Below are 12,901 nucleotides of genomic sequence, written 5' to 3' on the forward strand. Positions count from 1 at the left end.
GAGAGCTGCTGCCAGCCAGTGTAGACAATACTGAGCTTGATGGATGAATGGCCCAACTTCCTATAGGCAACTTTCTATATTAAACTTTCTATTCGTTAAACTACTCCTCATCTGTTTCAGGAGGATATTTTCACTACCCCAAAAGAGAGGATGCCCCAAAGAGAGGATCTTATATAAAAGGTGTGGAACATGATCTTGTTACATGCTTGCACTGAGAATGGTGATCCATGGATGTGTATTTGTCAGGCCCATGTTCAAGTTTCTACTGCAACTGCTTTGGGTTTAACAATATTGGATTGGTGAAGGAGGATGCTAGTTGCCACCATGGGGCCCTAACAATCTGCTACAAACAAATTCTATCATTTTATCCATGAAAACATGTGTTGGCCGGCAGCTTCTCCTAATCAATATGCAGGGGCATCCTTTATAAGCTGAAATCTCTATGCAACAGTCTGTCCATCTCTTGAAATCTCCCATGACTACAATGCTCAATTATAAACATTTGAAAGATGGCTATTTGGTACAAATGAAAGGGTGGATGTAACAGATCACATGAGTAATTTGTGTTTCACTTGCTTTCTTGGTTTCCCCCCCAACTGCAGATAACATAAATTTAACCATGTCATTATCCTAGCTAAGATGCAGTAAATCAAATGCACTGTATACACTTCAAAATAGACTAAGTCAAATTTCCTAGAATGGAGTTTGTGTTATTAGTTCCCATGTATTGCTTGCGCAAAGCATTTTATGAAAGCACCTAACATGGGGATCAATAGACTCCAATTATGATTGTTATATATGTGTATCTTGTTTTCTTTTGTTCTTAAAGTATTGAACTTCTAAGTCCCAGTAATTGAAGGCTGGAAGATAAACTCATATGCTTCATTTTGCTTTCCTCCAGTGATTCACCTAGTAATCTTGGATCCTCTGGCAATTTTTTTGGGGGGTAAGTCATTTGTGTCTAGTTATAGTTTTTGCTATATACAACACCAAAGGTAAAATGAAAAGCACAATAAAGCTAACAATTCCAATTCTGAATGGTGCAATGCAAATATCAGGGGGAAATGTATTTCGCAAATTAACCTTTGAAGATGAAAGGATCTAAAGAATGGGACACCAAATGGTGGCTTCATGCGTGGGAGGAAGAGGACACGGGTGTGTGTGGCAGTTGCAATGTGTGGGAGGAACAACATGCAGGAGGTTACCATGCGTGGTTTGTGCGCAAGGGGGGGGTGGTTTGCACAAAAGGAGGGGCAGGCATGGACATACGGGTGAAAGTGAAAACGGGTGCAAAACTGAGCTGCAGACAGAAGAGTGCAGTGGCTTCAGAAATGGGGTGGGGAGAAAAGCTCTAGAGCTAATGTTGGGGAAAGGCAATTGGTGAATGGGGTGAGCAGGAGTACAGCCTGTTGTCTTTATATATTAAAGGTTCAAAAATGGCCAGGAATAGATGCACAGTCATACCTTGCTCCCGAACGTTTTGGCTCCCAAATGCTGCAAACCTGGAAGTGACTGTTCCAGTTTGTGAACATCCGATGGGGCTTCTGCAGCTTCCGATTGGGTGCAAGAGCTTCCTGCAGCCAATCAGAAGCTGCATTTTGGTTTCCAAACGTTTTGGAAGTCGAATGGACTTCCAGAACGGATTCTGTTCAACTTCCAAGGTACGACTGAACCTGTAAATTATATCTGTCTGCATTGCATCCCTGAGTGACTTGATGCAATCCATGAGCATAACCATAGCAAATTAGATATTTTCCAATTTCAGAGAAACTAAATATATACACATTCCAATGAAACATGTAAGTTAAATAAAAATGAGTGAACGGCCCTGGTGCAAGAGCGAGAACAGAATTTAACTTTCATGTTAGCTATTAAGGACACTCTGCTATGTTTGAATGTGTGGTTGAACGTTTCCTGTTCTGTCAATTCATTGTCACTGAGCAAAGCAGCTTCTGCTATTGCAACTAGATGTTATTAAACGTTGCTTGATTGTATCTGCAGTCTTGCAAACTGATTACGGAGAGAGAGCTCTTCGCCCTGAAATGCCACACAGTGTCATCAATTGCTCTGATTTCCATGGGACTGTTTCCACAAGCAAATGTTTCAGGAGTCATTCTTGCATTCAAAACAAAACTGTTGACTACAGGGGATAGTATAGGCTATTGTGCATTAGGAATGGGGCTTTCTAAAAGCCTGTTCTCCGCCCCCCCACCCTCCAGCTGGTGATTCGGCCAGTTCAGTTCCCACCCAAATCTGTGCCAAATCTGTGCTCCCTCTGACGTCAGTGAGTTCAGGATCACAGACCTAATAATGAAAGAAATTGGGGAGGGCATAAAGGGATGTGTTCCGGAATGGGGTTTAGACCAATAAATAAATAAATAAAGATCATGATGCCCATGACTCTCTAATCAGATAAAAGCAGGTGCCTACTTTGAGGAATCTCCATTGAGCACAATAGGAAAAATGGGTCTTTGTGCACATTATTTGCTGGAGAGACAGAAAGAAAAGTACTTAAATTCCAGATGGTGGTTATGCAAATAATCCCTTAATGGGCAAGCAGGACTAGTTCCCTTTGCCCATATTTATTTTCTGAGATTAAGCTTCTGCTTGTGCAAACGGTGTCCACAGGCTGGTACACAACCATGGACATCTGTGCTTTTCCAAATCATTAACAGTAGATTAGTCATTTTGGCTATTAAAACCTGCAGTGCAAAGATTTTGGCTCACGTCTGTTTCTATCCACTTGCCCCCATTAATAACGTTTCTGTCTTTATACCACTCCAGTCGCAACAATGTTCTCTCGAGTCTAGAGCTGCCTGGAAGGTTAGTTTGTTTTATTGAAACTTCATCCCTCCAAGGACGCAAACAGGCCGCAATACAGCAGAAAAAGAAGCCAGGACCAGTGTTAGCTTGGAAATGGTGAGGGATCATGTTGCGTCACAGCCCAGACCTGCAACATTTCGATATCGAGTTTATGTGGACAAGTTCTGGCAGAGGATTCTGGTGGAGGAAAGTCTGCCTAGGCTTGATTGTACAGCAACAGCATAGAGTCACAATCTGTCTTTCTGGGTAATCACTGAATGATGAATACAAGAGAGGCAGTGAATCAATATTTCCTACAGGGATAAATTCAGGGCATAGAAGCCTAACGAGTTTTTTTTTTTAATAGAATATATCACACTAAAGAGGCAGAACTTGTACTTGTACCCATTGCTACAAATGATGAGGTTGAAGCCTGCTGTAGGATGAGTAAAATACTCCCATTAGTAGAAAAGGCTGTGTCTATTTGTCTCATGTGGATGCAGAATTAGGTGTTCAGTGAAAAATTAAGCCTCTAGAGAACTATACCTTAATATTGTGAAGCTAGGCTTGAATGTGTGTGGGCACGTCAAAAATAGCCTTGTTCACAGATTACACTGAACTTTTGTTGCTTTCAAAATAGCTGGCATTGAAAGCTAAATAATGCCACCCAGCAAGAGACCATTTTGCATATGTACAAGTGTTTGAGTGAAAGAGAGTTTGTTGATTTGTACAGGTAAGATATGGGGTACACAGCCTGTAGACTCATTGAATATCCCATGCACTTGTTGAATGCAGTGTGTTGTTATACGAATTTTAAGGTCATGAACATCCCTAAATGCTAAGAAGTACCGCTTTCAGTTTGGGTGTCACTCTTTGTTCTGTTATAAATGCCCAAAGAATTGCACCAACCGAGAAACAGCTCGAGACATTTTGCTTCATTATACACTCCCTGAGCTGGCCACCTCGATCTGCCTCAAATCAACCAAGATGACTGCACCAAAGCACAAAGGAAATTCTGGGCCCGTGTGTAAGAACACCTGTTTAAAACATTTCTTTTTCCAGCTCTTATTGTCTTGGAGAGCTAGGACTCAGCTATACAGCTGCAAATAAAACATTTAAGTGTGTTTTAGGTGCAATATAAAATTTGACACTAGATGGTGATGGTGAGCCTTATAGAAAATTCAATGTATTTTAAAAAACGCTTTTAAAAAAGCATTTTCAGAACGATTTTTATATGTGTGTAGATTCCACCCTAGTTTCACTCCTGCTCTCCTACTCTTTTTTTAATCTACCCCCCATAGTTGCTCCACTTTCTGTTCAGATGCCTGCCAGATCCAGCAAGCTGTGAAAAGTACATAGAGATGAAAAAGGAAGTGGGAAATGATGTCCCTTTCCCAACTTCCTCCTTCAACTCTATATGTTTTATTCAAAAAGGGCCAAATTATCTACCCGCGCCATCTCATGGCAAAGGGCAAAATAAATTGGTTGGGGGCTCAGAAGCCTCATGGGCACCAGAGGAAATCCTCAAGGGCACCATTGTTCCCCATGGTTCAGCATTTGCAGTCCCAGAGTTAGATCAGCTGATATATGCACAAGCAAAGTTGGTGCTGGCTCCAGATCTTGCCATTCCTACCCCGCACCCAAAGGAAACATGAGCAACTTATTCACAGAACTTTAGTTGGCTCTCAAAGCTCTGGAATACACGATAGACCCATGACAAGAGTAAACAGCATCAGGGAAAAGATTCATAGGGTTGTGGGAAATCCCCAGATTCTAACCTTGGCTTTAGGATCACATCAAAGCAATAGGATGCCACAGTCAATTTGCGCCCTGCTCAGTGCCATGTTAAAGATTGATACATATTAGGACAAGGCAAGAGAAACTAGTTTGGAGGAATTAAAGCAATTGGCTGCATGGGAACCTTTCCGCATCTGTTAATATTCACAGAGAGTAAAATGCTCTTGACAAAAACACAAATTGGGTAATTAAATGAAGAGGCACAGAAATGTCGGGGAAGGGAGGGAGAGCAAGTACTCATGTGCTTGGGTTTGCACACCATCCACCTACTTCATGAATACTGTCTAGGGCCAAAAATTTACAAGAAGCAAATTGGAATCACAAAAAAAAAAAATCCTTCCAGTAGCACCTTAGAGATCAACTAAGTTTGTTCTTGGTATGAGCTTTCGTGTGCATGCACACTTCTTCAGAAAGCTCATACCAACAACAAACTTAGTTGGTCTCTAAGGTGCTACTGGAATGAATTTTTTTTATTTTTTATTTTGTTTTGACTATGGCAGACCAACAAGGCTACCTACCTGCAACTGGAATCACAAAAGACACCTATCATTGACTGCTATTTCCCACCCTGATAGCACAATGTGTTGCCTCCATTCAGAGCAAAGTCTTCTACCATCAGATCAAACTGTTGAATGCGGCTGTTGAAGAGGGCTTTCACCCCTCTCCTCCAAAACATGCCCCTAGGTCTTACCTTAGTCAATTCCATAGACCTGAGAAAAGAAATAAATGTATCTTAATCTGATGCCTAAAAGCAGACAGAGCGGGGGACAACCAAATCTCTATGTGGAGTGAGTTTCATATCTAGCGTGCCATGGTGTTGTGCCACCACACCATGAACTACTGTACAGTTGTCAATGGAACTATGAGCAGGGTTTGTATTGCAGATCTTAAAGCAGGGGTCGGCAAGGCTTACCTTCCCTGGGCTGGTTCACTGCCATGGAGCCCCCTCTGTGGGCTGGATCGCAGGCATGCATGAGCGCTCCTGACCGCGATTTCTGGCACCTGCACAGGTGTAACTTCTGGTGTCCGTGCATGCACAGATGCGATTTTCAGCACCGCAAAAGCGAGTCCCCACACCACACTGTGCTGGTTTAGCACAGTGTGCAGGGACTCACCGAGCGAGTGGCTCGGTTCGGGGGCAGCTTGTGGCCGGTAAAACGACCCCTGTGGGCCGCTTGTGGCCCATGGGCCTTAAGTTGCCGACCCCTGTCTTAAAGGAATGGGTTGGCTGGTAATAGGGGAGTACTATATATGCACCTAATGCTGTAGACACAATTCTGCCGTGTGTGACAGACTAACTTGAAATTGGAAAGTGGCATAAAGTGAGTCTGGAAGAAACCAATATGCAGACGCTGCTGTACAGAGAATCTTAAATTGCATATCTGAGAAAACTGCTGAGCTTCCAAATTCTCTGAGCACTGACCTTATTGAGAATTAGTTGTTTTGGGCTTTGGCTTCGTCAGATCTGAAAGATATTGAAGTCAGTTTGTAAAGCTCTGCTTGCTTCAGGGAGGGGGAGGGGAGGAATTCCGTTTTGTTTTCAAAAGCACCAGTGTTTACTGTCCTGACACTAAATTTTGTTCTCTGTTTTGATGTCATCCTTCCCTGCTTTCTCTTTAGCTATATTGCTTTGCCACATGTTGCGTATCGAGGACCTCAATCCACCCCCCATTGACTTGACACAGGAGACAGATTTTTGGTTTGGGTTTTTGGCAAATAATTTAGGGCCACAACTTTATTTAAATACAAATTCGGTGAGTGGTTGCGTAGGCATTGGTTCAGACTACTGTCACACCGGGACAGAGGCTGGCCTAGAACCAGCGATTGGGAGAATGCGACTGAGGAGAGTTAAGGACTGGGGGGAAGCAATGCGTCCCTCTTCTTCAATGGTCCCGGGGACTCGGCTTATGGCCCTAACCCCTACCGGGGCATCGGACAAAGCATAAGAGTCGCCGGATTCCTTTAACGGAATTCCCAGCATCAACCTGATTCTGGGTGGGCAGCGCCCAATCCAGCAATCCACACAGGAACCAATGCCTAACCGCCAACCTTACAAGTTGTGACAAGTTGCTACTGCAGTAGGCAAAACCAAAAGGCACAGCCAATCGGCCAGATGGACAAATTCCTACTGGGCCCCTGCTACAAAGCAGACGACCCCATGACAGGCAGAGCAAAGTCAACGCAGAGGCCTACGAAAAAAGGGGGGGCGGGACGGGTGATCAGCAGCCGAAGCCAAGAGAAGGAACGCCCTACGTGCTGAGGCTTAAATAGGACGCTAAGCTGTCCATCACAAGTTGCAACATTAACTTTTGCCCAGCAACTCCTAACTGACCATTAGCTACTAAGGCCGGCTACCGGCCCCACCCTCACAGGAAGGGAATGTGTCTTGCCAGGTCCCGATCGCAACACGTGCTCTTACTCATGGTAGAACCCGATTTCCCATCATCAGTTTTTCCTACCAGTAGCCAATGTGTTCTTCCTCTGCCAAATTCATGCCATGTTATTAATGGACTAAAGGCAGGTTTCTACTTTGAAACTGAATTCCATCTCTTGAATATGGGTGTGGGGAACAGATGAAACCAGAGGGATATCAAGAAGTGCCAAACTTTGGGGAAGAGGCAAATGAGCAGAGTCAGCTCTCAATTTTAGAGGGCCATTGGGCACGTCACCCTCCATAGACACCCCTCCCCCATCTCAAGATCCCAAGCCTCTGTGGGAATGAAAATTAGTTCCCGGCTCTGCCCCTCCTCTTCTTCCCAGTGTACCTGCTAGCAAGGGCCTGTGAGTTGCAATCTTTTGTTCAATGGTGTGTTTCATTGAAAGGCCAGGCATACTCAAATAGACAAATAAACTGGCAAGAGCTGGTTTGTTTGTACGTATATTGAGCCAGTTAATTGAATTACCGCACTGGGCTCCAATCCGTGACTAAGCAAATTGTTACCAAAGAAAACTGTCTCAAAGTGGTTCTTGCAAATGAAACCCTGGTGTACTTGCATTCCCACAAAATGCTTAATCTGCGATTGTATCCTGATTGGTGGGTTGCTATTTTGCTTAGTTCTATTTTGTTTTCCTCTGTTTTGTTTTCTATTTTCTTTTGTTTGTGTACCCATTCAGGTAGCTCTAGGGTGCCATGGAAAAGGCCCTGCTGTGTGCCACCACACCATGAACTACAGTTGTCAATGGAACTAGGAGCAGGGTTTCTATTGCCTCCTTCTGCCAAGTGACGTCACATATGCACGCTGACCCACCAAAATTTGGGCAGAACCCAGGGTGTGCACAGTCATCTCTAAATAAAGGGTCCCCACCTCATGCATTGCATTGCCATGTCCCTTTTAAGCTCTAGGCTTTCTATGTTGAGGGAAGATAACTTGCCATTTTTCTCTCTTTTTACATATACACATTTTCAACAAACTACTTAATTTGAGTGTCCTGGTTTCTGCACACACTCAAGGGCTGTTTTGTCTCCCATGTGGCTTTGCTCCTGGTTGTTAAGGTTTCTTGAAGAGTGGAAGGGAGATGGGCTAAAGTTGCCAAATCAGAGACATGGAATTCCACTAACTGTTGTCTACTCTCCTGCTCCCAGTTCCTAGGTGACCCATATACAGGTGGTGTCGGGAAGAGGATAGGGCTAGGGCAGGTTTCCCTTACAAGGTTGGTGCTGCAGCAGCGAACTGCCCTAATGTTACATTTTCCCTTTATGGGATCTTTTGAAAGTAACATTTTGATAGCATTTCAGTCTTTTCAGTCTTAGGCTATTTGCATTGTGTTTTCCATGCCTTCATGCCTCAAGCAAACACAAGGATCTAAATCCAGCTGCAGCAAAGTAAAAATTCAAATGGACACTCTGAATGCATTCTCCAAATGCCAAGACTTTCAGAAAGCTACGGTTAAGACTAATGATACAATCACAAAAAGAGGCAATAAGACTATGATTTTTAAAGAACCTGTATTATAGTTGTGGATAAACTCCACAATAGGGTGATTCATTAAAAAAAATTTTTTTTTGCCTTTGGGCTTAGAAAGAAAGCTGTCACAATTGTGCAAGAACTGTATCTCAGCAGTGACATTTTGGACCACGATTATTCTCTAGACTTTCATTTGAAGGGGGAAAAGCAGAATTCTTCCGTCCACCCATCTGCTGAAGATAATAAGTTGGCAGCCAGGGCTTGTTCTGAGGGGAAGGGCTGCAGTAGGAAATAAGAAAAGAAACTCCAGACCCTCAGATATGCTTTGAAAACATGGCTATAACAGGAGAGACCGACCGTTCTCAGTGCAATCCTGAACATGTCTATTCAGATGTAAGTCCTATTGAGTTCAATTAGGCTTTCTCTCTAGCAAAGTCCACATGGCTCTGACTTTTTTTTTCAGTGCCAGGTTAAGGGATAGGACTCATTTGTACTGTCTTGTAGTAGTTCTTGTTTAATCCCCCCCCCCACTAACAGGCACTGCCACCCTCTGGGTCAAGGGTCCCGCATGAGATCACAGAGCCCCAAAGATGTGCTTTTTTGGGGGGGCATGCTCTCATGGCACCTAGAAAAACATGTTTTGGGGTGTTGCGTGAGATCGCGACCCAAAAAATGTGCTCCCCCCACCGGGGCAAGATCGTGCACAGAATCATGTGAGTTCACAGCATGCAAAATGGCCACTGTGCTCTTGCGGGGGGAAATGGGATGTCCTGGTTTTTCCGGGACACTTGCTGGGTACGGTCTGGTTGAGGGCAGGCTGAGGTTGGTGGGGTGTTGCCTCATTCACCCTAATTGACCTGCCTTGACTGGCTGGTTCATAACTTCTCAGTAGGTTGTACAACCTGGGGTTTTCTGGACTCTTCCCACTGCCCAGGTGGCAGTACATCTGTTGCAATTCCTATAGGACCAGCCCTATGCAGAATTCAAGATCAATGCAAGTCAGAGCTTGCCAGTGAGAGAATCCTTGAACAATATACACCCCCCTCCCGCCTGTTTTGTTGTCTTTTTGTTCTGGCAACAAACAACATGTTAGAAATGCAAACGCAATGTAGGGGATATATGCTAGACCAGACATGAATGTACTTGAATGACAGTTTGCACATTAGGTGGGTAAAAAACAAAAACAAAACCTCAGTGTGAGCAATATAATTACAAATTGTTGTGCTGTCATGTTTTCAGCCTTCGGAGCATTCTTTCTTTTTCCTTTTCCTTTTGTAACACTTTCATGGGTTTGGGGTTTTTCTTTGTTCTTTTTCCATTCTTCCTCCTTGGTGTGTAATTAAGTGCTTCCTCTAAAACACACGGTAAATTAGAATTTGGATGGAGCCGTTCTGTTATAAAAAGCAGGAATAAATCTCAATTTCTACAAACACAGTTAATTTATGTTGTACCATCTTTGGAAGATACACAGCCTGAAGGAAGGCACTGAATTCTTCACGACACATTTCTCAAACTACAATCTAAAGGGTCCAGACAGCGGCAATTGTAGCGACTAAATGAGTAGCAACAACGACAACAAAGAACTTTAAATAATAAACTCACACATGGTAGGCCTGATAATATAGTTTGCTCCAGTGAATCATAGGTTCTGCAGTGGAACCGCAATAAAGCTAATCTGGATGTATGCTGCAGCAATATGCGCAGCCAGCAGGGGGTAGGAAGGAAGCCTTGCAGCTGGACCCAATTGTATTACTTCTACCTTTTGGGTGCCGTAATAAACATTCTATATGTAAATGATTCCAAGCCAATCTCCAAAAACATGACTAGTTCCTTCCGCTATATTTATTGCACGAAGAAAGTGCAAAACTTTTATGGTTTACATCTCTAACCACTCTCCACTTTTAAACCATTGTTTTCTCTCTCTCTTACAGGCCTTTCTATCCCCCCCTTTTAAAAATAGTGGCAATATAAATAGGCATTTTCAAAACTTAAACTTGCATTGTGGGTTTCTGTGGAACAGTCATCTGCCAATCTGAATTTTAACAGGTGCAAACTAAACTATGTACCACAGGTCTTTCCTAATTACAAGTAAAGACCCTACAGGGTTTTATTTTGTTTTGTTGCACACCCAGAGGTTTTCCTGAGGAGACCCTAAAAAGGAGTGTGGAGAAAATCAGGATTGTGGGCCGGGAAGGTAGAGGTATTGGATTAAGGCCTTGCTCATATCTGACAAGGACTAGGGAAGACTTCTCCTGCGTTTAGCTCCACAACATGAGGTAAAATCCTATTCATTGACTCAAGTTTGTAAAGGGAAAGATGAAAAGGGATTAATGGGGAATATATAAACAACTTTCTTTAACACAATATAAAGGGAATGAAGATCAATGGAAGCTGAGCACGGGTGGAGGGAAGTCACAATGGTATAAATATGGAAAATAGATAAATATGTCTAGATAAATATGTATAGTATGTATTACAAGAATGATTAAAGATGTAAATGAATGTAATATTGCAAAATGAAATGAAATGAAAAAACCCCTATTTGCATTAGGATGCATATGCAAAATATCCATTGGTTGTAAGACGCTAGGCGTGGTAGCTTGCAGGTTTGAATGTTAAATGATGATTGAACCCAGAGAGGCATTATATTGAAAACTATCATGACCTGAATGTGTTGCACATCCAGGTATTGAACCACCATATTGAACCACACAGTCTGTATCTGTATTTCAGACTGCAAAATATGCAAACACATTTAAATTGGGGATCCAAGGACTCAGCAGAATAGATTTTTATTTTATTTTATTAAGGGATTTGCTATTTATATACAGTGCCACAGAATTATTTGCATAGCAAATGATTAAAACTCAGTGGTTTAGCTAATTGTGGTAAAGCTGCCACTCTGTTGTGAAGAGGCCTGATGTTGAGACCATCATCTGTTGCTCTGTAATAATAATTTGTCCCTCAGACCCTCTTTTGTTCTCTTTCCTGCTGTGATATCTCTATTCCCTCTGTACCCAGCTCCCCTGTTTCTCTCCAGCTGTTGCATGCAAAAAAAGAACAGAGATCAAATACAGGAGCTCTGTTTTCCCTTCACAGATATCCCACTAGCTGTTCCCTGGCCTATTTCCTGCACAACCTGAAGGAATGCAACGACCGGAGTAAATTTCACCTTGTATTAGCAACCTTTGATCCCTGACTAACATCTGTTCCAGAAGGATTTATCCTGAGGTTTTAAAATTATTTATGTAATATTAAAAAATTGATAGTTAAAATTACCAAGCTTTACCTTGCACAGAAACAGGACCAAATGGACTTATAAATCAATATATACGAAGCAGACCAAAAGTATATGGATCTGTCCATTCCTAATTTGGACTTGAAGACCAGTGAAGGCCATAGTGAGGTTATTTTAAGACTGACAACATGCGACCCCCCCAGGGAACTTCTCTTCAGCCTGGCCAGGTCAGTAATCGGATGACTGGATTTGATCCAGTCTTATGTAGAGCGTATTACAGCAATCTTGACCGGATGCAGCTAAAGCATGAGTGGCCATGATTAGGTAGTTTATACCCAGGAAAGGGTCAACTAAATAGGTGAAAAACACTCTTGGCTACCACCATCAATACAACAACCAAAGGGAAAGACTTCTCATTGATTCTGACAGGAATGGTATGATACTCAAAAGACATTTCTTCTTGAAGGGCTTCTCATCGATGAAGGTCACATTAACTTTGTGGCATGGGATGCTTTTCCCAGTACATTTCCGAGCACAATTCAAAGTGTTGGTGCTGATGTTTAAAGACCTAAACAGCCTCAGCCCAGTATACCTGAAGGAGCATCTCTACCCCCATCGTTCAGCCTGGACACTGAGATCCAGCTCCGAGGGCCTTCTGGTGTTTCCCTCGAAGCAACAGGGAACCAGGCAGAGGGCCTTCTCTGTAGTGGCACCCACCCTGTGAAATGCCCTCCCATCAGATGCCAAGGAGATAAGTAACTATATAACCTTCAGAAGACATCTGAAAGCTGCTCTTTATAGGGAAGCTTTTTAATGTGTAATGTTTGATTATGTTTTATGTATGTTGACTGCTGTCCAGAGTGGCTGGGACAACCCAGTCAGATGGGCAGAGTACAAATAATAGAATGGTGATGATAATGGGTGATGCTGCTGCTGCTGCTGCTGCTGCTGCTGCTGCTGCTACAATGTTTCCCCAGAAAGTGGAGCAATATTGGCATGAGAATGAATCATAGTGCTATCAGAATGCAAGAAGAGCCCTGGTGGATCAGATCAAAGCCCCATCTAGTCCAGCAGCCTGTTTTCACAGTGGCCAACCAGCAGTGACCCACAGGCTGGACATGAGCACAACAGCCTTATTTCCACAATTTCTCCCCAGAAA

This window comes from Lacerta agilis, chromosome 5 (genome assembly GCF_009819535.1).
Source record: "Lacerta agilis isolate rLacAgi1 chromosome 5, rLacAgi1.pri, whole genome shotgun sequence".
NCBI lineage: Eukaryota > Metazoa > Chordata > Lepidosauria > Squamata > Lacertidae > Lacerta > Lacerta agilis.